Below are 5,974 nucleotides of genomic sequence, written 5' to 3'. Positions count from 1 at the left end.
ATGTTTTTTGTCGTTCATTGAACGGTATAGATGTGTACTATAGAGGCTATTATTATACGAAATATTATCGTATGTTAAATATAAACTTATTTGATCTTTTCGTATTATATTCAGATGGATCCGTTGTTAATTCACCGTTAATAAGCACAATATTTAATGATTCAAGTATTATTTGTACTACTCCATTGGGGCGTATAGGTAAATATATGATAAATTCCCTTTATATGGTAATTAAATTTTAATGTTGATATTAAGATAATTAATATACAAATTTTTATTTTTCTAGATTTGCAATCATCATCTTCTAATTCGTCTTTTGAAGCACCGCTAAACACAATTATTGCTAACAATAATCCTACCAGCATTGTTATCAACGGTATACGCTTTACATACATTGCGATATGTAATTATTATTATTTATATTAAACGATTAAATAAAATTAATATGCAAAATCTCATGAAGATATTTATTTGACATTTACTTTAGCCACACAATCTCCTTCTGATATTGCCAGAAGTAAACAGAAAGCAGATTATGTTAGAAAAAAGAGCTCGAGGTATGCATTCTGTACTATTCAATGAACTGATTGTATTCGATAATTACATCGATTTTTTTTATATTAACTAAAACGCAATAATTAATAGGCAGCTCTATGTGTTCTGGAGACATGTTGGAATTGGCACAATCTCATAGTAATGTTAGATCTAAGAGACATGTGGTTCGAAGTTCAAATATCCTTAAATCAGTTACACGGAGAATTATAAATGGTATTAATTTATTATTTACTTATTAAATACAAGTATCTAATATTTGAAGTACTTTTCACATCGTATCTAAAATGTATTGTTTTTTATGACTGTTATATAAAGATGAAAATATTGAATCAAGTTCTCATGACCAATCAAATACTACCGTTCAAGATGACTGTGTTACAGAAGACGATAGTGACAACGACGTCAATTATATGGATATCGTTACAGGTTGGCATATAATTTGTAATAACTATTGCATATCATGCGAAATGTCGTACTTATTATTATGATTTATTGTGTTGTCTTCTTATTTATGTTTATATCGCATATTTATTACTGATTTTGTTTTTTCACAGAGAGCTACTCAGATTTAGGAGACCCAACATATGTATGTGAGTTTTGTGGCGCGGAAATGTGGTTAATGAGAGAGTAACAAGAAAACCAAAACATCAAGCCAAAGTTTTCGTTGTGTTGCATGCAAGGGAAGGTTCAGCTACCTCTGCTAAAACATCCACCTCAAATTATTTATGATCTATTGAAGAAGAAACATAATAGAAGACAACCATTTTCTTGAAAATAAATATAAGAGGATATAATATGATGTATTCGTTTACATCAATGGGTGGAAGGATTATTGCACCTACAACTAAAGGTCGAGGTCCATATAATTACAAAATTGGTGGTCAAAATCATCACTTAATAGGTACTTTATTGCCTGCTGATGGTGCACGACCAAAGTTTTCTCAGCTTTACATATATGATACTGAGGATGAAATAAAGAACAGGAAAACAGCTGCAAGGTACAACATAGTAAATGGATTTAAGTATCATTGTAACTTTAATTGTTTAATTTATATATTCCTTTTCAAATCCTAACTTATTATTCATTATGTCTTACCAGTACATCAAACCCAGACAAGTTTGAAGATCGCTTAGTCGCAGAATTACAAGATATGTTAGATCATAATAACCCTTTAGCTCATAATTTTAGAATGGCTAGGGATAGGTTTGCATCTAACACGTGTGAGAATTTGAAATTAAAACTTATCGGCAAAAGAGAGTCTGATGGAAGAACTTACAATTTGCCAACAACATCAGAAGTAGCTGCACTTATCGTAGGAGATATTGATAGTGCCGACAAAAGAGATATAATTATCGAAAGAAGGGTGGAAAGCTACAACAAATTTCCGAACTTCATCCTTCTTACCTCGCTATGCATAATCTCACTATTATTTCCATACGGGAAAGATGGATTTAGAACAGATATTATGCACAAGGATAAGACTCCATCAGAGCGCTCAAAGGAAAGAGGTTTAAACTCACAATGCGTGAGTTTTTTGCATACAGAATACAAGACCGAGCTCTGGAGGCGGCAACAATACTATTATCTCGGAGGTTGTTACAACAATTCTTAGTAGTGCTTACACAATGATTGAAGCTGAAAGGTTGTCTTTTCTTAGACACAACCAACAAAGCTTGAGAGCTGCGAATGTCAAGAATTTAAGAGGTGCTGTCGAAAGAGGTGAAACAGAGGGATCTTGACTGGAAGTCGTATAGTATTGCCATCTTCTTCACAGGAGGACATAGTTATATGAGAGAAAACTATCAAGATGCGATGGCTATTTGCAGATGGTATGGTTATCCAGATTTATTCATAACATTTACGTGTAATCCTAAGTGGCCTGAGATTACTAGATTTGTAAAAAAAAGAGGCCTAAGGCCAGAGGATAGGCCAGACATCATATGTCGAGTTTTTAAGATGAAACTAAACCAGTTGGTGAAAGATCTGAAAGATCGCAAAATATTTGGCAGGGTTAGGGCTGGTATGTTAGACATCGTCCTTATTATTATTATTATTATTATTATTATTATTATTATTATTATTATTATATTATTATTATTATTATTATTTTATTATTATTATTATTATTATTATTATTATTATTATTATTATTATTATTATTATTATTATATTATATTATTATTATTATTATTATTATTATTATTATTATTATTATTATATGTTATTTTTAATTGGATTGCTATCGTTATATATTTTTTAACTTGAATATCAAAACTTATTTTGTTGTCTGCTTATTTTCAGTGGTTTATACAGTTGAATTCTAAAAGTGTGGTTTGCCGCACGCTCATATTTTGTTGTTCATGCATCAGGGAGACAAATACCATGTTGATTTAGATATTGATAAGATTATTTATGCTGAGTTGCCTGATAAATCTGAAGATCCAGAACTATATCAAGTAGTAAGCGAGTACATGATGCACGGTCCATGTGGCTCAGCAAATACAAATGCTCCGTGTATGATTGACAAGCAATGCAGTAAGCATTTTCCCAAGAGGTTCAATGATGCAACTAAGGTAGATGATGAAGGATATCCAGTGTACAGACGAAGAGATAATGGATCTATAGTTGAGAAGAGTGGGGTTCACCTTGATAATCGGTATGTTGTTCCGTATAATGCTGAATTGCTTCGTAAATATCAAGGACACATAAATGTTGAATGGTGTAACCAATCTAGATCAATTAAATATTTGTTCAAATATATAAACAAGGGATATGATAGGGTTACAGCTGCGGCTTATCAAGATAAACAGAAAGAAGGTGAAGCTAAGAAATAGATGAAATAAAGATGTACTATGATTGCCGATATATTTCGGCGTGTGAAGCAATTTGGAGGATTTTTGGATTCAACATACATTATCGAACCCCTGCAGTTGAAAGATTAAGTTTTCATCTACCGGGAGAACAAACCGTTTTGTTTAACGACCATGCGGATGTGGAATCTGTACTAGACAGACCTCATATTGACAATACAAAATTCCTAGCTTGGATGCAATGTAACCAAAAATATGAAGAAGCTAGGGAGCTTACTTATGTGGAGTTCCCTACAAAATTTGTTTGGAAACAGGCACAGAGAGAGTGGACACCAAGATCTAAAGGTGTCACAATAGGACGAATCTACCATGTCTCACCAGGATCTGGAGAGAAGTTCTATCTTAGAACTTTATTGAATTTTGTAAAAGGCGCGACATGCTACGAAGACATTAGAACGGTTGATGGTTTAGTGTATCCTACATTCAAGGAAGCTTGCTACGCAAGGGGTTTACTTGATGATGACAAGGAATATGTCGATGCAATAACAGAAGCAAGTTTTAGAGAATCAGGGTATTATCTAAGACATTTGTTCTCTATGTTACTATTATCTGGTAGCATGTCGAAGCCGGAGGAAGTTTGGCATAAGACATGGCAGTTATTATCTGATGACATACTTTACAAGAGCGTTGTCTTCAAAAAAAATAAAGGTAAATAACTACGAAAAGATTTTTGAGTCAAAAACCATACTTTTTAGCAATTTGCATTCTTAATATAGGTTACTGTTTTTTTTATATGTTTCACAGACCTGCATTTAACCGATGATCAAATCGAATCTTTTGCATTGGCTGAGATTGAAACCATGCTCCAAAGTAATGGTAGCAGCTTGCGTAGATTAGTGAAATGCCGTTTCCTGATGAACTAATCATGTTTGAAGGACAAAACAACCTTATAGCAGATGAGCTTTCATATGACATTGAGGAAATGACCGTGGAACACGACAAATTGTATAAAGGTTTAACTGATGAGCAGTCGATGATTTATCGAGAAGTATTGGATGCTGCTCGAGTGAAGAAGGAGGTGTATTTTTCGTTTACGGCTATGAGGGACGGGTAAAACATATGTTTGGAAAACATTATGTGCTGCAATAAGAAAGAAGGGCGAAATTGTATTCCAGTAGCTTCGAGTGGAATTGCTTCTCTCCTCCTTCCACGTGGAAGAACAACTCATTCTAGATTTGGTATCCCTTTGAATGTAAATGAAAATTCTACTTGCGCCGGAATTCGCCCTGGGTCGGAGTTAGCTGATCTTCTCATTAAGACAAAACTTATCATTTGGGATGAAGCTCCGATGATGCATAAGTATTGTTTTGAAGCACTTGATAGAAGTTTGAGGGACATAATGAGGTCTATTGATAGGGATAACTTGCATCGACCATTTGGAGGTAAAGTGGTAGTATTCGGTGGTGATCTCAGGCAGATATTACTAGTTGTACCAAAGGGAAGTAGGCAGGATATCGTGTTCGCCACCGTTAATTCGTCTTACTTATGGGATTCGTGTAAGGTCCTTAGACTTACTCGCAATATAAGATTACAATCAGGTTCCTCAAAATCTTCTGTTGATGAATTGCGAGAATTCTCAGAGTGGATACTAAGCTTTGGAGATGGAAATGTTGGCGGTCCTAATGATGGTGAAGCCGTCATCGAGATTGCAAAAGATATCCTTATAGATCCCGGGGCCGATCCGATTTTAGCAATTGTTGAAAGCACGTATCCAGACCTACAGGAACATATTTGGGAAGCTAAATATTTCCAAGAAAGAGCTATTTTGGCCCCAACAAATGAGATAGTGGAGATCAGATGCTATAAGCAAAGAGGAAGGAAACTTTGGTGTCCACGAAATATACTCCACTGAATTCCTCAATACAATAAAATGCTCTGGTCTCCCAAATCATAGCATACGATTAAAGGTTGGTGCGCCCGTTATGCTTCTACATAATATTGATCAAACATCTGGATTATGTAATGGCACGAGGTTAGTCGTCAATCATTTAGGTAATCGTGTTATTGAAGCTACTGTTATTTCCGGAAGTAATGTGGGTGCAAAAGTTTTTATTCCAAGAATGACATTGATGCCGTCGGACTCCACCAAGTTTCCTATCAGATTTCAGAGACGTCAATTTCCTTTAATGGTTTGTTTTGCTATGACTATAAATAAAAGTCAAGGACAATCTTTGTCTCATGTAGGCCTGTGTCTCCCGAGACCTGTTATTAGCCACGACCAATTTTATGTTGCTGTTTCCAGAGTTACGAGTAAAAAAGGTCTGAAGATACTTCCTTTTGACAAAGAACACGGAGTGTGTACAGGTACAACAAACGTAGTTTACAAGGAAGTGTTTTCAAACATATAGATTGCGTTAGAAAATCATTTCTGTAAATAACAATTTGATGCCTTCATATATGATTAGTTAAATATGTTTCGTTATTTTGATTCTTTTTATTGATCATTAGTTATGCTATCAAGCAATTAATACTCCCGTGCATCATGCACGGGTCCTAAAACTAGTGTATATATCTAAAGAAGAATCCTTCAGGCCACGTGTCGCAAAGT

The 5,974-nt window shown here is 34.4% G+C and overlaps 1 pseudogene; it reads left to right on the top strand.

The window, feature by feature from the left end:
* Window positions 1–1,371: 1,371 nt before the first annotated feature.
* Window positions 1,372–5,774, top strand: LOC109135462 (uncharacterized; annotated as a pseudogene).
* The last annotated feature ends 200 nt before the right edge of the window (window positions 5,775–5,974 follow it).

This window comes from Beta vulgaris, chromosome 9 (assembly GCF_026745355.1).
Source record: "Beta vulgaris subsp. vulgaris cultivar EL10 chromosome 9, EL10.2, whole genome shotgun sequence".
In the NCBI taxonomy this organism is placed as follows: domain Eukaryota; kingdom Viridiplantae; phylum Streptophyta; class Magnoliopsida; order Caryophyllales; family Amaranthaceae; genus Beta; species Beta vulgaris.
This window is presented reverse-complemented; position numbering and strand designations above follow the sequence as displayed.